The sequence below is a fragment of the Hetaerina americana genome, unplaced genomic scaffold (genome assembly GCF_022747635.1).
Source record: "Hetaerina americana unplaced genomic scaffold, ioHetAmer1.1.p SCAF_15, whole genome shotgun sequence".
In the NCBI taxonomy this organism is placed as follows: Eukaryota; Metazoa; Arthropoda; class Insecta; order Odonata; family Calopterygidae; genus Hetaerina; species Hetaerina americana.
In genome coordinates, this window is record NW_027286625.1 from 6,940,068 (window position 1) to 6,962,785 (window position 22,718).

A 22,718-nucleotide genomic window follows, 5' to 3' on the forward strand; every position below is an offset into this window, starting at 1 on the left:
GAAGTACTTTGCGGCGGCGGTGGTGGTGGCGGCGTAGGGCCGGGGGGGGGGGGGGGCTGCGTGACCGCAGTTGTCTGAAATTCTTCTGAGATGCATGCTTTTAAGAATGCTAAAATATTATCATTGCTATTATATTGGTATTTTTGAGAAAAACAAAAAAAGCTAAAACGACAAAGCGGTGTGTTTCCCCCCTCCCCTTCCCTGCCCATCCCTTCCCATCCCTTCCCCTCCCCTCCCCTCCCCTTTCCCTTTCCGCCGAACTTGTTTGTGCATGTTTTTTTGGATTTCTTACGTTCCCTCTCTCTCCCTTTCCGCGACTTTCGGGGGGTTTGGAATGAAAAAATGACGACCTGAAAAGGTCGGTTTATTTATATTAAAGTTAATTATATATAAATATTTCTATATAAGTTTGCACTAGCGGGGTCTGTATAATTGCGACTTTAAAAGTGTGGCGTACTTATATATTATTCTCGCATCCATGGCAGTGCTTTTTCAATGGTGGTGGTCCGTCGATATGTGTCCGCCCTTTATTGTAATGTTCGTAACACAAATCGAACTCGGTACCATGGCCTCCTCTTGGCAGCCTCGACAGCAAGACATGCACCTGGCTGGGTCGGTACATTTCTAGAAAAGCGAGAGGCAGGTGTGCGACGTGTTCGTCGGAGAGTATGTTAATTTCGCCCTTCGCGACAATGCAAGCTCTAATGGAGTCGTTGACTCTCTCCATAATATGACTGCTCGCATCCATGGCTGTGAGCTCAATGCTCAAGTGTTCATTTGAGATGAGTATCACGCGGGAAGAGGGGAAAAAAGGAAACCGGAAAGGGGAGGCAGGAAACTTGCTAACCGCATTTGCCTGAAACTCTCCTGAGATGCATACTTTTAAGAATGCTAAAATTTTATCATTGCTATTATAGTAGTAGCATTATTAGAGAAATAATTATACAATGGAAGGTGAAGGAAAATGAATTAGGAAAAAAGAACAAATTTTTTTACAACCAATTTATTCTATATATAAATAATAAAAAATACACATTACAATAGGAATATGATGAATTAGAACAAACACTATAACATTACAATAGGAATATGATCAATTAGAACAAACACTATAACATTACAATTGGAATTCAAAGCAGAATAATTAAATAAATTTTAAAAATGAATTAAATTTATCATGCTGCACATTATTATGTATCCAAGCTTTTAATTTTGAACAATTTCACACCGCACATACTAATTTCTCCGTTTTGTGAAAATCGCATTTTGTTGAAGTGGGTGGGAGCGTGCACAATTTTGGGACATTAAAATACTTTGCCAGTTCTATTACTGGACGATCAATGATTCCCGACAAAAATTTACATTTTTCCAACCCTTTTGCAAAAACATATTGAAATGGCTCGGTTTCCTTTTTCAGAATAGTGTTCAATTCGTCGTAAGGTACATCGCCCGAATCATAATCTAACCCGTGCCAATTTCTAGTGAGCCACTGGTTCGTTTCCATCGCGGGAATTGGGATGCCGGGTGGAAACTGGAAAAGCCACGACCTTCGCCACTCGGATTCCAGATCCTCCATAGCCAATTCTCTGATCACCAAAACCTTTCCATCAACTCCTGCCTGGAAGTCCACAATGACTTTACTCATCCTTGTGCTCGGCATGGGTCGAACGGGAAGGGTACGTTTAGACTGGCGGTCGACCTCATGCCAAAGGTTATTCTCATGTGTTGCCCTCCCACCGTGCTTACGGCATCCCGAATGGGCGTGAAGAATTGGTCCAGCTTCGGGCTCCAATGATTGGCAACTAGGATAGCATCTATGAGTACATTTAGAATTTTTGAAAACTCTAGCCATTCCGATAAGTTTAGCAAAACAGTTTTACCCCACCGTTGATCGAGGAGAGCAGCTCCCGATTTACGAACAAACGCTACAACTTTACCACCGTTATGCGTGCCAAACTCGACGGAGAAATTCGTAAGTGGGCGGATTGTTTTCGGCTTTCCCTTCGATCTGCTTAAGAAGCCAGTAATGATCTTTTCACAGTTGCGTAGGGCGCAAAGGTCACAATCGAATAAGTCCAGCCCGCTCAACTCGTCACAGTCGTCTGGTATATTTAACAATCTCACGTAAGCCCGCCCACCGTCACTCTGCCTCAGCTGCCACGCAATGTGAATTTTCTTGCTTGCACTTAGGACGGCACCACAATAGTATAAATGTTTAATGGCAGATAGATGTTTCTCATCGACACAAGAGGTCGTGGATGATGGTTGAGGAGGAGGAGGAGGAGGAGGAGGAGGAGGTGGCGGTGGTGAAACAGGTACCGCGTCGGGCTTATCTGCGTGTAATGCCCCAAGGATAGCTTCCTCTATTTCCCTCTCCAAAATGTCGAACGCAGCTAAACTGCAATGTTCGTATGTTTTACTTTTCTTCACCGCTCTCTTGGGCTGTATATTTTCTTTCCCTTCCGCTCCTCCTGTCTTTCGCTTGATGCGAGGGTCAGAAGCACTCTGCTGCTCCTCGGCAGGAGGCTGTATCTGATGCACCGGCTGCTGTTGTTGTTGATGATCCGGTGACGGCATGAGTTGTTCGCACTGCTGTGGATGCTGCTGCTCATGAGGAGACTGAGGAGACTGTTGCTGCTCCGGGTGCTGCTGATTATCTGACGACTGCATGATGATTGACTTAAAATTTGTTTGGCGCTTCGTATTTCTTTATATGCTTATTTCCGGACTTCTTATCTTCTTTGCATCCGGTCTTTTTTCATTATCTCTAACCAATCCGGTTACGTGTTCGTCTGGGATATTTTTTTGTGTAACGTTTCGAATGTTTTTCAATTTTCTTTGAAGGCATAGTTGATTTTTTACGGAAATGATATCGTAAATATCATCCAAGTTGGTTATTATACTAGTAATTTCCCCCTCGAATTCGTCTAGAAATTGATCGGGTACTTGCGGATGTCGCGTTTCCTTGTTTATGGAAATGGTATCGTTTATATATTCCAACGTGTTCATTAATTTAGTAATTTCCTTCGCGTATATGTCTAGAAATGCATCGCCTACTCCCGGATGTCTTTTATTTTTCCTTTTATTCCTTTTCTCGTAATGCGGCATGGTGCTCTCCGTTTGCCAGGAGACGGGTTAATGATTATTTTATTAGCTCGTGCAACCATATGTCTCAGTCTCTGCCGCCAAGCCGAAGTCTCAGCTAACGAGCAACATACTTGCGATTTTGGATGGCACTTGCGTTTGCATCTGACTTTACCGAAAAACTTTGCAAACAATACAGCGGCTTTGCAATCATTTATGTGAGGGTGTGAGAAAACCCCAATGAACTGCGAAAGAGAGCGTTTGGTGGATTTGAATAGTGTGTACAAGCAGCAGTACTCCCCACACAAATCAGACTTGAAATTCTGAAGACGTGTAGTATTCGTTCGTAAGGAGGAAAATCTTGAAAGAAAGATTAATATATCGGGAACGAAAGGTTGAATCGCATACGAATCGAAATATTCCGCATGTTGCGAATCGATGACGTGCACTGCAACCCAATGAATCCCCGGTTTGCTTGATGGGTCAAAATTAATTATATACACGCCAGGTTTAACATTATATTTCGGTAAAATGTCAGAGGCGAAAACTCCGCGAAATGAGTCTCGTGTTAGCGGATTTTGCCTAAGAACTCTGTCAATCTCGTGAGTTTGCATGTTGTGAACCTTATGACAAAAGTAAACTTACTTCCCTATTGTTATTAATTAAAATCTCCGAATCATACTCGGCATAAACGAGGACGGTCACGGCGTTTTCTATGGGGTTCTTGAATTTGGCTTGCAAGCGTAAATTTCCCGTACGAGTTGGGGAAATGTGAGTCTCGTGCCCCGAACCGTCGCGAGTGAGATTCCACGCCATAATGAAATACCCATGCTCGAACATCTCCTTGGTCACTTGATTTCCACCGTCACTATGATGAAGCCTCAGGGCTCGGTACAGCTGACGGTATGCTCCGGTACAAAACTTTTTGGAAGTGGTATCAAAATCAGTTTCGTACCCTCCGCAAGGGTATTCCTGATCGTCCACATAGACCGAGCAGGCATACATGCTATAATGATGAAAGGTGAAAGGATTTTTATTCCTTTTACCGAGAAATGAATTGCTATCTAACAGAACGGCGACTAGCGTGTTTGGAATTCGTCCTAATATTAGGTTATCATTGCTAAACATGCTGCTATTTGCTGGGATAGTAAATGTTTTAATTTCGACTCGCTTATAGGGTAACGTTATCGGCATTCCACTGGATAAAACAGTAGCGTGAGCCACGAGAAGGGAAGGATCTAGATCGTAATGCGTGGCATATAGTGTAGCTTCTTCAATTTTCAAAATGGAATCTCCCCCCTCTTTTTCCATCAAAAAGAAATCAGGCTTGGCGAATGATAAATCTATATCAACGTCTACATTATTGATCAACAATCTGTCTTGATGCAGCACATCCGCGTGGAGTTTCCCTTCTAATTCTAGCAAGGCACTATCCTTCAACCAAGTCTGACGTTTTACGAAACCTCTGTTCGGCAATTCAATTTTGTCCAAATCGTCGCCTTCATCGAGTGCCCATCCATCGCAAATCATGTGCGTACGAGCAGCGTCTTCACCATAGTTCAGGAGCTTTTCAATGTAACTTCTGTATCCATAGTATTCCGAGGTGGTCACCCTTTTCCCGTTCAAGGACACGTTGCAATTTTCGAACATGGAATGTAAGATGTTGTTCACGACCCCAGGTTGATTTGGGTCAACACTCGCGTAAGACTTTTCATCAGTTTTAACTAGTCTTAATTTAACATTGAGACATATGCTGCTTAGATCGAGATACCTATCTCCATTGCCTTTGATTGAAAATTTCAATTCCGAATATGTATCGATTGCGGTAATTGGTTTGTACGCTACCGTCCTGTGGCCGAGAATACTGGTTTGCATAGGAAGCTGTTTGAACAGGTCCAAACACGAAGGAATGACTTGCTCCATTTCGTTTGATGATGTAGTCCACACCCAAGCTCTAGAAAGACTGTTTATCTTTTGCGTTAAATCACGGTTTTATGAGAAAATGTCCCTTCCACCACCACGCTGCTTCCCTTTCCCCTTTTTCTTCTTCTTCGTAACGACATTCTTTTTCTTGCGGTGCGTCTTTTTCTTGCGGTTCAACTTTGTTTTCCTATCAACTTTTCTTCTCTTTCTCGTCGTGGGAGGTGAGGATATGTCATTCATGTTGATGACAGCGTCGGCAGGTATCCTCACATTATTTGAAGCAATGCGCGGTCGCTTTGCAATACGCAAGCCTGCGCCCGCCATTCTTTCCAACTTTGCTTCGGCTCTCCTCTTAAGGCTGCTTCCTGCCTCTCCTAAACGCGTTCGTAATATTTCCCTCCCCGACTTCGAGCCGACGTCGGAAAGTGCCCCTACCCCGGCCTTCACCGCTTCCTCGCCGACTGCTCTCAACCCGGAATTAAAAAATGGTTTGACGTATCTCCACAATCCGCTGAAAAAAGACCCAAGCCCCTTTCCTCTCTGTTTGAAATGGCTCGCACGATAAACGGATCCGACATCGCCGCCTCTTTGACTCCTCGAAACGTAATATCTTATATAGCGATTCGTATCATTCGCCATCTTGATGCACACTAATGAAAATTAATGATATCACTTCAATTTAAAGTGTAGTATCACCGCAGCCGGATTCAAACCATCAATAAATGGAAATGGCTTACCCATTTTATCTGTGAGAAATATCTCAATGCTATCGAATTCCCTTCGTTCGATGGGTAAATAATATGGATTTTGAAATATTTGATGTCTTCCGCTCCCTGTACTGATAACTCTCATGCATCTCGCCAACTTATCACCAATATATTGTCGTTTTATCAAATCGGTGTACACGAAGAGGGTCCCGGAATGGCTCACATCTTCAGCATCGGATCTTTTATTAGACCAGTTTACCACTCTTTTAAGGGCGCTATATTGTTCTTTTGTTATCATATGCCTATCTGTATAACCACGCCAATCCGAAGTAGCTTTCTTCTCCACTCCCACGTCTGCTTCCTCCTCCTCATTTGCACCCTTATCACCTTTGCTATTACCAACTGTAATATCATCCATGGTCGTCGTCATAGGTGGATCAGAAGTCAAACCGTCAATTGTTTTAGCAATTTCGACGTTGTATTCCGCTTGGCTGTCTGCAGGCACAGAATCTCGCATCGCATGAATCAATTCTTTCAGCGAGCCGTAATGTTGATCCAATTTCAGCACGTGATTCGGGAGGACTCTCACCGATACATCTTCCACGGGTGTTTCATATGCCTCCGGTATCAAAATCTCCACCAACCCCACGGTCCACTCTCCATTTTCCAGTAAAATCCGATGAGGGAGCCTCGTACGAAAGTGTGCGATGGTATTATCAGGAAAAAAATTACCAGAACTATCGCTGAGAAGCGTTATGTGAAAATTATCCAACATCTTGCAATCTTTTCACGGCAGACGCCGGCACCCAACTATTAAAATCGTTACCATAACCTCTCCATTTAACGAAAAACTCCAACTTTTTTCCCTTACCCCTACGCTGGAGTATTTTATCGATCTGAAATTCGGTGTTATCACTCAACCGTACTCGAACCAACTCCTCTCCGTAAAATGTTCCTTTTATATCTTCCCCGTTTAAATCTTCCAGTTGGTAGGTCGGCACCTTCAAGCCTTGTACTAAAGCCTTAATTCTGAAAACTTCAGTGGAGTAATTGGGGGTGTATCCTTTTGCGAATGGTGTCCTTTCTTTGCTGATTCGAACGTGATCACCCACTTCAAATGCTGCTTTCTTGCCCATTCTGTTTCTCAAACGTCTTGATTGGGCTAGCTTCTGTGCAACCTGAAAAGCATTTGAAACATTAACCTTCGAAGGTGGAATTCCGATACTAGAATGCACTCGATTGTTATAACTTTGGAGCAGTTTCGAGAGCACTTTCACGTAATTGTATGTGTTGTACTTTGTAAAATATTTGTACATTCTATCTTTCAACGTCCTGTTGAATCTCTCCACAACAGCTGCTTTGACTCCAGGTTGGTTGGTAGTATAGAATTTTATTCCTCTTCTCCCGAGATATGACTTGAATTTTTCGTTGGCAAATTCGGTTCCCTTGTCGCTTTGCACCTTCAACGGCCGTCTTTTCTTGAGAATAGCGTGAAAAGCTTGGATGACATCTTCAGCCTTCTTGTTCCTCAAAGGTACGGCCCAAGCATATTTAGAAAATAAGTCGATGATCGTCAAGAGATACCGATAGCCTTCGTTAAACTTCATCAAACTTCTCATGTCGTTGAGGTCACACTGCCAAGTTTCATCAATGTAAGACGCATCGTAATAATTTCGCGAAATCTTCTTTCTGATAGGTTTGTGTAATGAATATGTTTCCTGCGAATCCAGCCATTTTTGAATGGCATTCTTTGAAAATTTTCTTCCGAGAGCCTCCCACAATGCGTTCCTAGTCGAAAAACTGGCCGGATGTGATGGGTCGTAGTAAATTTTATTCAAGGATGAGAGGTCCAAGCTCGAATCTTGCCTCCTTTTTGAGAGACTTTTCCCTTCCTCTTGCCGTCGTTTGACGGTGGAGTGTATGGTGGCCTTTTCGTTCGTTTTCGTCTTCCTCTTCTTGGTAAAACTGTCTCCTCCTCCTCGCTCATTCTTCCCTCCTGCTCTTCCTTTATTGGCACGTTCCCCGCCGCCGCCGCTGTTTCTCCTTCTCGCATTTGCTGCTCCAAGTCGTCCAGCAGGCTCTCCATCCTTTGTATTCCTTTCTCTTGGTTTTCCTCCCATTTCCCAAACTTAGCGTCTGCTTGCAATAATTCCTTTCCAGAATTTATTATGCCACTCCTTGGCACCGCCTCGTCGGAATGACCATCATCATCAAATATTGACGCTGGAATGAACTACTTATTTTTTTTTAATACGTTTTCTATATACGAATTCAATATTCTTCTATATAAAATCCATTTTTGCCGGTCGGGGAGGTCCTTTCGATTTAAAATCTCTCTAAGTTTTTCGTCCAGAGCTATTTCATTGTTTTCTCCAGAAATGAAATAATGATCAGGCTCGGACGGCTTAGTAATTTTTCCTCCTTTGCGGCGTGTTGACTTGAGTTGATGGTCAACGGCGGGGTGTGACAATACATTATATTCGCTACTTTCGGCTACTGCGTCTAAGTATGAATCTAATACTTTTCGGTAATAATGCCATTTTTGCGAATCGTTCAAATCAATCCGCTTAAGAATTCCTTGCATTTGTTTATCCAACTCTGTCATTTCGTTCTTAATATTCCGCCCCTTTTCATGTGTGGTGGTGGTGGTGGTGGCGGTGGCGGCGGCGGGATCCACTAACACGAACTTTTTGAAACTCATTATTTTTTTATCAAACTAGCTATTCCGCCGCTGATTAGTGGGAGTATCGCACCAAGAAGAGCTGACAAAAATCCTCCTTGTTGACTAAGTAAAACGCGTTTTCTTTTCAGGGGTGCTCTATAGCAACCTATCTCTCTGATCGCTTTTTTGTATCTGAGCAATTTTTTTCTCAACCTCGGACTAATCTTACAATTACCGTTTAATACGTTTCGACAACATTCGCTCAAAGATTTAATGACATCCGAACCTGCCGTCTTAATGATGGATCTTCTCTTCGTAGCCGAGGCCTTCTTTATCTTTTTTAAAATGTTAACATTTCGCTTTAATCTGGCTAATTTCATTTTCTTCATCTTGGGTTAACTTTGAAGGCGGTTTAGTAAATTTGGTGGGACGAAAATTTCACCGATTTCGTCGGGAAATATGTTCGTTCTGAACCTCAAGCAGTCGTCCGTTTCTTGAGCAAAGTCAAGTAACAAGTAAGTGAATGGCTTCGAAGTCGCCTCCCTATATACCTCGGTGAGCGCTGCGGGATTTTCAGGATAAACCTGGCAGGCCAAATGTCTAAATTGCGACCGATCACGGAGATTTCTAAAACATACGATGTATTTTGCGTTTAGTGAAATGGTACGTGAAAAACGCGACTGATAAAAAACATTCTGGCTAATAAGAATTACGGAGATATTTGAATGATGCGAATCTTTCGTAAAAAGTTCGCTTACTCTGTTGTCACTGAAGGAGTCATGCATCAAGTCATCTATGATGTACAGAGTTGGTACCTTCTTAGGATTTGCAAAGCTTTCGGGAAGACTGAATAAGAACTGAACCTTATAAGTCTCGATTGCATTAGGCACACTTCCGTAGCTACAGCACCATATGATTTTATCTATCTTCCCATCCACCATTGACGTTAAATTTCTGAGAAACTTTAAGACAAATTCTGTTTTTCCGCTGCTCGAAGGGCCGGCCACCACACACGTAAAAGGATGCTTCCACTTGATCATGATCGAAAACAACGCGCGAGATGCGAATAGAAAAATGAACACTCCTCTCTTCAGTTTGTGCTTTTATCTTCATATTTCGAGCATGTCATGCATACGCGTCGCGAGCACCTTCAACTCTTTCGCGATCTTTGTTAACACTGGTGAATAATTCTTGGGGCATGCTATTCCGAATAGTCCTAGGTTATTTTTACCTGCTCTCACTAGAGTGTTGTTGAACTCGCTGTACTCATAGACGTTATCGTCGCGAAAAAAGTACAAGATTCCATTAGTGTATCTAAACACAGAATCGATGTCTGATGGTATTTGCGGAAACATCTTTTGATAGCGATATTGAGTTTTAGGTCTAAAGTGGCATTCATCCATTTCAATGATAAAATCTTTACTGTGAAATATTAACGTAATCCCTGTATATGTGTTCACAGCTGCTTGAATATTAGCATTACGCGGCAGTCCTACGGATGACGCAGCCAAAGGGTAACCCTCTACCAATTGCATACTCGGGTATTGAATCATATAAATCATTTCCTTAATGAAAATTACAATTTCCCCGCTCGGTCTTTGATAAATTGCCGTAATATTTTTACCCGGAAGAAAGGGAAGCCAATCGGTAATCCGTTGGGGGCCAAATATAACCAAATTGACCGCATTTTCCATATCCATGAACCAAAAATACTGACCGTGAAATATGTATAACAAGTGATTTAGTATAAGATATTTATCTATTTTTTTTAATTCGCACAACATGGGAGGGGGGTCATTTCTTTCTCGCCCCATATTCCCATCCTCCACCTCGCCTCCACCACTCCCCCCTCCTTCGTTTTCTTTCTTTTCTGCAGGTCTGCCATAAATGTACTGTATCGCTTGAATGTCATCTTCGTGTAAGGCTATTCTATAATCGGATGCGTTGTATATTGCGTACATGATAGCATTTTTATAATTGGAGTGCGCGATTCCCAAAGCATGACCAATTTCGTGGATAAGTGTTGCGAGAAGGCTGTATTTTAGTTCGGCCCTATCAAATCCTAAATACCAATCCTCGTCCCGGTCAATGTGAATTTCTACTAGCTCGCCGTTAGCCCTCGGATAATCTGCGTGGGCTAATTGACCGCCATTTCCATCAAAACTCATGGCGCAGAAACCCGGACCAACATTTTTATGAATAAGGGCAGCATTTCTGATAATGATATCGGGTGTTCTAGAATTTTGCTCGAATGTAACATTCGTTACCTCGGCCCATGTCTCGAATGCTTTCTTTGCCAATGCAATGTAGGTTTCATTTACGAAGATGTAATGCCAATTGATAACATTCTTACGCCCTCTGGCTTTTCTAGAAATGTACCGACCCAGCCAGGTGCATGTCTTGCTGTCGAGGCTGCCAAGAGGAGGCCATGGTACCGAGTTCGATTTGTGTTACGAACATTACAATAAAGGGCGGACACATATCGACGGACCACCACCATTGAAAAAGCACTGCCATGGATGCGAGAATAATATATAAGCATGCCACACTTTTAAAGTCGCAATTATACAGACCCCGCTAGTGCAAACTTATATAGAAATATTTATATATAATTAACTTTAATATAAATAAACCGACCTTTTCAGGTCGTCATTTTTTCATTCCAAACCCCCCGAAAGTCGGAAAGGCAGAGAGAGGGAAGGGAACCCAAGAAATCCAAAAAAAACATGCACAAACAAGTTCGGCGGAAAGGGAAAGGGGAGGGGAGGGGAGGGGAGGGGAAGGGATGGGAAGGGATGGGCAGGGAAGGGGAGGGGGGAAACACACCGCTTTGTCGTTTTAGCTTTTTTTGTTTTTCTCAAAAATACCAATATAATAGCAATGATAATATTTTAGCATTCTTAAAAGCATGCATCTCAGAAGAATTTCAGACAACTGCGGTCACGCGGTTAGGGGGAGGGGGGACCGGGGCTTCCATTGTAAAATTATTTCGCTTTCAAAAATACCAATATAAAAGCAATGATAAAATTTTAGCATTCTTAAAAGCATGCATCTCAGAAGAATTTCAGACAACTGCGGTCACGCAGCCCCCCCGGCCCTACGCCGCCACCACCACCGCCGCCGCAAAGTACTTCCTCCTCCTCCCAACTCGCGCGTGCCGCCCCCCGAATAAACCACATCGGAATTGCCGCCGCGCGCACTTGCTTTTCTGCGCGCGCAGCTGTGCGGGATACCCCATAATCCTACTACTTGCCGGTTCTATGATCGATCGGTATCAAGGTCGAAAAATATTTTTTCTCCCTAACCCAAGTATACAATTTAAGATGAGAATAGTAATCAAATAAGCGTGGGTGGAGCTTGCCTAATACGCTGTAATCCCAACGACGTGAAAAAAACATTAGGTTAGGGGGACCGGTTCCTTACCTTGAGCCGCCTCTGGTTCCTTGAGAAGAACTGTTACCCGAAACATCGAACGACTAGGGTGAATCTGAGGGTGCCCAGAGACGTTTTCTGGAATAAAACCTAGACTCTCCAGACAGAAGCCCGGAACTCTACCAATTGGAATGCCACGCACCTTTTAATTTATAACATAACTATAGGACTATTACTAAAATTGCACTTATATAATTATAGTAATTTAAATACATTTAAAATACCGGATACTAGATTTTTATGAATTACAGCAGAACACTCCGGGTGAGGTAAGTGAAACAGACAATCGCAAACGCCTAAGTGGTTTGGCGGATGAAACTGACGCGAACGGGTTTGGTGAAGATGAGATTCGAAATCTGTGTTGAAACTAATCGTAGAACCTAAAACTGGAAACAAGGAAGCAATTCGTCAAGACTTTCGTGTGGAGCATGGCGCTCTATGGTTCCGAGACATGGAACATTGGAAAAGTAGACCAGCGAAGAATAGAAGCCTTTGAAACATGGCGCTGGAGGAGAATGCTGAAGATGAATTGGACAGACAAAGTAACGAACGAGGAAGTATTTAGAAGAGCAGAAGTGGATAGGACCATATGGAGAACTGTACGGAAAAGAAGAAATAGATGGATTGGACACACATTGAGGCACTATGGGTTGATTAGGAATATAATAGAAGGAAAAATAGAAGGAAAAATTCCACGAGGAAGACCAAGAGACATGTGTATTGGACAAATTAAGAAGGACGTGAAACAGAGAGGGTATCATGGATTGAGGGCATTGACAATTAAACCGAGTAGAATGGAGGGCTGCATTAAACCAATCCTATGTTTGAAATACTGATAATGATGATATGTTTAATCCAAAAGTAATGTGCAATTTCTCTGAAACTCAATCAAAATTAAAATATCAACTGAAATAATTAAACTGTGTCATTTTTCACTGCATCTTTAAACGTCAATTCATCTTTTTGACTCATAAAATAAAAATACATGTTTCCCAAGGAATTTTATGGTGCATATAAACTCCTTATGCCTATGAATATGCGCGGAGTTGCTCAGAAGTAGCTTGCATAAATCACTCCGCAAATTTCTTTCCCCCTTCGTTTTTTTCTCCTCCTCAAAAAAATATCTTCAGCACGCCAGCTTTCAGTGAAGAAGGCGGAATCATCATCTCCGCTCAAATGCACTGATTTTGAACCAGTCACGAATTCGTATGCCCGAAATTCTGTGCATCCGAGATCTTTCTTAACCCCTTTTCCCGCAACTGAAATGCCCGCCAACACGGTCAGAGAGGCGGTCGTGAACAGTTATTTTTGGGTAAGGTCCTCGGCGTCCCCACAGCATTCCCCTCTCCCCCTCACCTGGCTCACCTTTTTGACTTATTTTGGCGAACCCTTGTCGGGCATTCGCCCCGCGTCGCAGAATACTTCTTCGGCGCCTCGACCCACCGCGAAAACACTTCGACAAGAGTCGAGTGAGAGAAAGAGAGAGAAAAACCCTCCCTCATTTCTCCCCCAAAACAGCCATATAACTCGTGAACTCACGCACTGAGCCTTGCATCCCCCTCCCACCATTCCCAACCGGGACAGGTGAATGATCCCAGGTAGGGAGACACGCCCGGACTGGGCGGGTGCCCATTGGGCGGGGCGGGCCCTTGAGGATCTCAGGGACCGGGAAGCGGTCGGGCTGAGGAGAGGATGGAGAGAAGGAGACGGGGGGAGGAAAAGGAATAATACCCCTCGCATTTCCGCCTTCGTTTACCCTCGACGGATCGGACACGGACGTGAAAATACTACAACACGGGCCCCATAACATGACCTCAGGTGGGTCAACACCTCTCGGGGAGGACGAGCGGTAACAACCGTGACTTAAAAGGAGGTGTAAGCTCCCTCGAAAACCCAAGGATTTCGGCGGACAGAAAGGGAATGCCCCCCCCCCTCCCCATACAGGAAGAGGTAGGTGAGCGTTGAAGGATACGTGAGCCCTTAATTTTTTTTTGAGTGCCCCTGAAGGGTTTTTCCCAGGGAACGGTGCGGCGAGTGGCCGTGAAAAAGACCCCGATCGACGCGACGATGAGAGGGAGGAAACGGACAGGTAAAAAAAAGCGGGGGAAAAAATAAAATCTCCGCGTCCGATCGCGGATGCTCTCCGCCCTTTTGTTTTCCACCCGCGCCCCCACCGTGGTTTGAACGGGTCTTGGACCTTTTCTTTAAAAAAAAATGTGGCACCGACAACGCCCATCTCTTTTTCCCTTCCCTGACGTCTCCTTCGTGGTGAGCCTCCTCCCGTGATCCCACGCGCGCGCGCGGCCACCCCGCCTTCGGTCGCCCATCCTGCTGCCACATCCATGCTGCAACATAACAGTACTCTCCCCCCTTTCCACCGGGGATGTGGTGGGGGGGAAGAGAGCCATAATCTCATCATCGCCCGAGAGTCGAAACTGGGTCTGGCGTCGCAAGTTCTGCGCCCGGCGTGCGGGGAGGGGCGAAGAGAGGCGAGGGAAGGAAGACGGGAACGAGTGCGGGTACGAGACGATAACGCCCGCCCGATACCTACTCCAGTTTTTAGGTCAGTTTTGGATTAGGCTAGGGGCGTGCACCGCGCGGCGGACCAAATACAGCTCGGAGCGACGCAAAGCGGCTCGCCCCGGAGAGCGGATCTTGGGAGACGAGCGATTCCTCGGCCGGGATAAAGTGCCTTTTTTAAATGCATATCGGGGTGATTCATTCGTCACGCTTCCTGAGATTATGTATATGCCGCGGCGGTTAATCCAAGTGTGCGCTTCCCTTCATTCGATCCGTAAAGTGGGAAAAATATTCTAAAAACGTGTTTCATGAGGAGAACGGGAGGAATGATTACATAGTGAGCGTAAATGGTGAAATAACTGAACGAGTGGATGATGCTGTTGTATAAAACTGCGGAATGTTTTGCGTAAGATGATGGGGTGGATGGAAACTTTAAAAGGTGTGCGAATACTTGATGGGAGGTTGTTGTTATTGCCTGGAGTATGTTCCCGAATCAAAAAAATATTCGTGCGATGGCATTCTATACAAGCATAGGTACTCTTCCACACAATATTGCATGGAAGCGTACTTCAGTATGCCAGGACAATCATATCAACGAAAATCCGCCGTTATGGGAGACTAAATTTGTGTTTGTGGTAAAACTTGTAGAGATAGTAAGAGATAATATGCGGAATGAGTAGGTCGTTAAATCATGCGAATTTTATGTATAAGTAATTGGCGACTATGAAAGTGCGCTTCGCTGGATTTGTCACGTCGAGAAAAATGAATGAGAAACGACTAAAAAAAATAGATACACGAGAGAAGAGCGAAATGTTTTAAACGAATGATGCGGACCGAGGAAGTCATAGATGTATGTTATCGAATAGACCCTTAAGACGAATTATAACTTCAGCGACAGAAAATAATTTTTGAAAAAATGCATGAATATGACGGATACGAAAGAAGTAATCAAGGACAGGACAGTGTGAAGAACATTAATGTCAGGGAGAAACCCCCAAAAAATTACTTAAAATGAGCCTCTTTTTACGAAGCCTATCCCGAAAGGGAACATCGGCGCGAAGGACCTTAAGCGCTTCAACTAACAAGATGCGAGGTTGACTGCGTATGAAATACTGCTCGCACAAACCGTTTTCTTGCTTCAGGTTGGAATAACTATTAGCCCATTGGGATAATTCGAGCTGACCACTTGTACCGTCAGTGAAGCATGGTCTACGTACATGTTATCAATGTAGAGCAAGGAACAGGCTAAGTCACAAATTTCGCTTTGGGTCACACTGAAGCCTAATAGATATTTTACAATAAAATTTGTCAATTAAATATTTCACGGGGTGACGGGTATTTAGCAACATGGCTGTCTCAAGTTTACCGAACGGGAATATCTGGTATAAGTTCCGTCAAAGGGGTGGAAAACCAGAGGTTTCGCGATACTCGCAATCTGAATAGTTAGATGGACAGAAATTGCAATTCTCAAAGACTGTGTTTTTTTCATTGCACTACAACCTACATTGATCTCAGGCCTTTGGTTTGAGCAACCAATTGTATACGCCGGACAGAGAATAGTGTCTATATTTTTATAACACAAAGGTCAAGCTGTGAAGTAATCGAATGTACTCGATGAATACGCATTTTTGAGCGTAACAGTTAGTAGTCGAAGAGTTTGAATGACTATCCTTGGGTAATGTAGGCTAAGAGCACTACGAAAACCAACAAAAGTGCCGTGACTTGGCGAAAGGCCGTTGTCAACAACTAGAAGGACGTACTAGATTCAGTTTATATTGGTGAGGGTGTTAGACATTATGCTCGATAGGGTAACACTAAATTCAATGCTTATTTAAGGATTGACATTGTGGTTATGGTACGAGTATTGCACTATTATTTCAATATATTGGATTATTGAAAGGTAACGGGGAACCATCTGGTTAGATTTGTCTCTTAAAAAGCACTCCAGCTCTTGCCAGGATGAAATGTAATTTTAAAAAGATGAATTCATCCAACAAAATTCCTCCCAGGACACTTACGTTTAAATATTTAGCGAAATTACTCTTCTCCTATTATCAATTATATGAATACATAGGATCCTCATTGGTTTAATGAGGTATTTCCAACATCGAGCCTATCCCTCATGAAATAATTCAGCCCGTTTCTTAAGATCTTGGATTAGCGTAATGCGCGTTATAACTTATTGCCCTCCGAACAAAAGAAGATATTAGCATTCATCAGAATCAAAAGGCGTCTTTTTCGTTATCCATACTTATTTCGTCAGATGAAAATTAGTTTGGCCCAACTAACCGTTTACAATAGAGTTGAATATATATATATATAGGTCGATTTTGAAAATACCGTTCTAAAAACATTCCGTGCAAACATAAAAAAATGGAAAGACATTCAAGTAGAAGTGGCTGAAGTCAGACAGTGATTCAACACGAAAGAACAACATGACTGGGCAGAGAAATGTTTCTGCCGCTGGGCCTTTGCAAGTGCGTCCCATAAAGCAGGTTCAGAAATAATATCAATCTCTAATGATCTCGTAAAAGAATTGAACCACTTTTCCGTTCATAGTTGAATGTAGATTAAATTTCATCACATGAAAGTAGTTTCTAAAGAAAGACGACGAGGGCATGAAAGCACCAAGAGAAAAATTAATGAAAATTGTTTTCGGTCAGTAATTTAATGAAATTAAAATCGTACTTGGCGCCGGGGAAAGCATTGAGCTTAACGAAATACCCAAAGCAGGAGGTGACAGAATGACACCGGCATTTTGTTTTCATTAAATTTGAATCATATTTCTGATTTTAATACTAGGCTAAACGGAGGGGCTTTCATTACGTAAAAAAATGTTAGCAAAATCTGAGTGGGCCAATTGTCATGGCAAAAATGTCCAGCCTATTCCAACGGAACGAAGTGATGTGCTAAAATCCAAAATTTTTTCACAGGCGGATTCAGAAATGAAAAGACAGGAAAGCACTTAAAAAGTTCTGGGACTACATAGTTTGACAGGCCCTTTTGAGGAAACGAACCACGTCCACTAACAAGGGTAATGTGGGCATCCTAATCTTCTTGATAATTCTATTCTTTTATCATCAAAAATATATTCGAAATGTCAAACTTAATACATTTTCGCTGGCAATGAGAATTTTTACTATAAAGAAGTCGACATTTCATAGTTACCCAGATATGAGGACAACTTTATTTAAGCCCAATCAAATGAATAAAAAAGCACAAATCTTCCTTACTAACAAAAAGCAAGGGGCTGCAATTTGTCCCCAGTAACGTCCATATCCAAATTATTTGCATTATATTTGTTCAATCGCAGATAACCCATAAACAAAGTGGCGCTTCTCCAAGGAAGTATCGTACATCTATTACTTTCCGTTTATCGTCTTTCCAGGAAAATTTATTCATTGGGTTGGTGAATCGAGTGAATTTTCAACTTCTAGTCTTTTGCCTTTCAATAGAAGGACTCAGTTCATGACAATACAAAGTGACGAGGAGGCAATTCAAAGAGAGCAGTTTTAGGGATTTTTTTAAAGAGAGTTTTAAAAAAATGGTGAGAATAATTTGATTTTTTTCATCTCTTGAAATGTATACGTGGTTTGCATAAAAACTATCGGGAAAAGTTTTGGGGGGAGGGGAAATAGATTTTTTGATAATGCTACTAATTCTGAAAATTCTTCAAAGTATACCTTGAGCGTCGACACACTTTTTCCTAGGGCTTTTTCACGACTCGAAGGCTCCCTAGTAGGTGGATTCCAGAAGGTCCTTGGGGGTACGCGTGCAAGCTTCTTTGACGGCACTTAGGGTCCCATGGTGGTATCTTTTGAGGGAGGATTTCACTTTTGGTAATAGCAAATGGTCTGATCATGGCAAGTCCGGACTGTTTGGGAGTTGGGGAATCGTCGAGATGTCGTTGCCGAAGGTCTTCGCAAGCAGACGTTCAACTCAGCTTTTAGTTGTCCGTCAAGGACTTCGGGACGAGTTTAGGGTTTAGGAAGATAGATTCCAGTACAGATAGATACCAATACTCATTCTCTCCCCGAACAATCAGATATCATAATAGTAAGAAACCGAAGTCACTTTAGAAATATTAAAAACATTGAATTTACCAATCGGAACAAAATTAAACATTGCAAAGATGTTAGGTATACTTTCAGGTGCATGTGTATGTTAGTTGGTAGTTTGAGTGTTTGCATGTGTGTGGGGTGTAAGTGTTCTTGCATAAATGTATACCATGTTTTTTTTGTGGATGTATGAATTTGTGGCTTTTGCATGCGGTTTTTCATCTTTTCTTTCTGAATTACGGGTGGTGTCCTAACACCCCCCGCCACACGCACTTGCAGCGGCTTGCGGGGTATTAAGTAGATGTAGATGTAGGGTAGTTCTTTCGTATCGCCAAATTTTCAGTGATAATGGTGTACACTGTCATCTTATCTATGCCAATACGACCTGCGTTTATGACTCTTAATCATCGCGACGGTTTGAATTCAGGACTTCACGCACACGTCAGGAAAAATTTTTACCGATACTTTTTCTATGAACCTTGTGTATGTAAAAAAAATTAGCTTTTCCATATCCGTATAATGTATTGATGAGGTGAAGCTAATATTTCAAACTGTAAGGGAAATTTTTTAACAACTGTTTAGCACCACATGGTGACCTACTTTGCACCATTCTTCAATTAGAGCCACTATGGTGAAGATTGACCTTCTCCATAAGCGAAAGTAGCCTGAAAATAGGTATTTGTGTCTGTGTTCCAAATAGAGAAAAATTATCCTGTTTTATCCCATAACCATAACAACTGATAAGAGATTGGGAGAGCATTGAGCATGACTTCTTCCTATGGAATGTTATAAATATTTTGCACACATAAAATCCAAATACCTCTGCCTATTACATTAAATTAAGGAATACTCGTGAATGTAGTGCCTAGTTTGTCCGATTCAATGTTTTCTCTTCGGAATTGAAATTTCATTTCAAAAACGCGATATGATATACTCCCAACAATACAGTACAAAGCACCTCTTTACAAAGAACTGCAATCAAAGCTATCCCATGAGAACATCACGCCACAGAAAATACTTTCATCTTTATGGGTAATTATTTAATGTAAGCTAACAAAGAGTATGCTGACGCAAAGAACACCATAATGCTTAGAGGGAATTTTAGTCTCATTGCCGCAAAGCTATTTGCTTAAACTGAAAATAACCATCGTTCCTCTCATCTAGAGCCAACCATGCTTCTGAAGAGTGCTTTCATTTCGCGAAAAGGAGAGAATTACTTCGAGACAAAAAGTAAACTAATGACATAGCAATAAAAGTTCAGCGAGTTAGCCATCGGCCTGTAGAAACACCATTTTCTATGTGGCAAGGGCATTTTACTCTCCTCACCAAGGCTATTGCAGTCGTTGGACTTGCAGAGGATTTTTGACGGCCAATGAAAGTTCCTTTGAACTACAATGGAGAGTATTAGAGAGAAACAGCGTGAAAGATTTTATGGAAGAATTTTTCCCCTTTTTAAGTTTAGGTAATTTAGATCCTCAAGGAATCCTTGTTCAGCGCTTAAAGTGGTCTCAACTCTTAATTCAACTCCCAACCTGGATACGTGAATGACGCAGATGTCAGCTCGCGGATATTCCTCGATAATTGGAAGTAGGCAGCATTATTTTACCCCATTTTAAGGTCCATAGTATGGTGCAGTGTCAAAGATGAAATAATTTTTCCAACGTCTGTCCTCGATGTTTAGCAAAAGCTGAAAGAAAAAAATTAACGGGCGTAAATTTAAATGCCTCATTGGCCAACGGGAGTCCATTATCTGCAGCTAAAATGCACCTAACTGAAAAAAACAAGCCATATTTCTTTATTTGGTACCAAATAACAACATCAATAATGGCTAATTATTGGGTTTATAGCAAAACGCAAGTTACTCGGTGATCTCAGACTGTTAAACTTTTAAAAATAAAACATTTTGGGAACGAATTAAATGAATGCTTCTCTTACTTATTGAGAAAGTATTAAAAGTCTTCAATTGAGTCAGCTGCGCAATTATAAATGATCGAGTTCAAATGGGAAAAACATTTGAGACATGGCGAATGCTTAACAAGGCTAAGAAAAAATTTGCAGAGCAGATATTTTTAGGACGTTGCAGTCATCCAAGCCAAGGCCTGCTCAATCTAATCAGAACCATCTACTTATTTCATTCCATTCTTTTGTGTGGTCTTTTAACTCTGGTTCCTGGACAGAAATTCGTCTCACCGGGTACGCTATGGCGTCTCAAAGGAAATACTGTTACTCCGACCGCTTGGATTGAACAAACTACAATGTAAGGTTTGTTCAAGTTTTAAGGTGACCTAATTTTATCCTCGAGACTGCGAGTAGACAGAAAGAGTGGTCTAGTTAAAAATACGTGTTCACTCTTTATAAATACGAGGGTCATCCGGAAAGTAGTACCCGTTCGTGCCGCATGAAGTGCTGACGACGCGAGTAGCCGCTGGACGAGGTCAGATAGCTTCAGTGGCTTGTCTGCCTTCTCTGAGCCAAGTTGCGTGACGCTAGCATTGCCTGTGTTGTTTCTGTGATTGTTTACAATGTTTAAAAAAATTGAGAACGCCGCCAGTTGTGAAGTGAGGGCAGTGATTAAATTCCTCAATGCAAGAAACGTTCGCCCATGTGATATTCATCGCCAATTAAAGGAGGTGTATGGAGACAATGTAATGGACGAGTCGTCTGTTCGGCGGTGGTGTCGCAACTTCAACATGGGGAGGGGGAACACACACGACGATGAGCGTTCGGAGAGACCGTCTGTCATTACAGACCAACTGGTGAGCTCAGTTGACGAATTCGTGAGGAACGATCGGCGCGTCACAATTGATGACATCTGTGAGCATTTTCCCAATGTTTCTCGAACAATTGTTCATGAAATTGTTAAACACCATCTGCATTATGCAAAAATTTGTGCAAGATGGGTCCCTCGCGTATCTCAATGAGCTGGCGGCGAAGGACTATGCAGCAGGAATACAGAAACTTGTCACACGTTATGACAAATGCCTTAATTTGCTTGGAGATTATGTTGAGAAGTAGTTTAAAGTATCCTCTTTCAAATAAAATTTTTTATGTTTGTTAATATTTACTTTTGTCTTTTTATTTCACGAACGGGTACTACTTTCCGGATGACCCTCGTACAAGGCATAGTTGCTGGCAACGCAGAGTGCAGAGGGATTTTTCTCCACTTGCGTGTTTTGACGACCATCGTAACTCATCGTCAACTGATTGAGGAATGCGGTAGTTGTATTTTGGATATGAAAAATGTGTATTAGTGGGTTTAATAGTTCAAAAAAAGGTAAGGATCGTGTGACAGCGAACCCAAGAAGCCTCACCTGCGGAACAGCCAGTTTTTACAGTGGACCGAAGAAGGACTTGTTTGAAAATAATTTTTATATATACTAATACGTATTTATTCAAATGCTAATACTAATATTTGTCCATGTATGGCTGGTAGCCCTAACGTCCCCTACCGAATGCCCTTTGCGACGGTTTACGGGGTATCGTGAAGCTGTGTAGATATAGATTCATTCCCTTTTTAATTCGTGTTTTTGACAAAAACAATTCGTTTCCATGGCGAACTTAATTACTGACCCACAAAATCAACCAATCAGCCCGGCCCAAATACGGTTTACATTCTGCAGGGTTGGTGGGTTCTTCGTTTTTTTGGTCGTTCTCCCATTTTTTCCAAGAAAAATATAATGAACATCTCCAGCCTCCCCCTCGACCGAATGCGAAATTCCCTTGTTTCCCGAATGACACAGTTTCCCCCGACTTCATTTTTCGCTTGTTTTCCGGTCGATTGTCGACCCAACTGATGCACCAGTTCTAAAACAATTCCCGTAATGCACATGCTGTTAGTCACGTTTTACTGTATCCTCGCCACTTCCTCTTCTCGCGCAACTCCCAAGCCTATCTCGACTAACACCCCCACTCCCCCGCCCCCCAAAAACCTTGCGTATCCTTCGCCGCTCTTCTCCACCCCCCCCCCCCGCCATCTTTCGCCCTAGGCGTATTTACGGCCACCTTTCTTCAACACACACACGCACGCACACCACCTTCCACACTCCCCACGGGACCATAGAATCTCGCCGTCTATTCCTTTGTTTCGGTATTTGACGACAACGGTCGCTCCTATTCCCCTTCCCAACGGCCTCAGGTGCCCACTTCGTCCGATGCAGCGTCCGGTTGCCGTGGGATAAGGCACTCCGTTATGCCCAACGCTCTGAACAACAATCCCTCCCCCACCCTTCCCCCCCTCCCCCTTGTACCCCCTCCTTCGCCTCGGACCACGGCCCCGTTCTATCCCCCTCCTCCTCACGACTCATCCTCCATCTCCCACCATCCACCCACCCT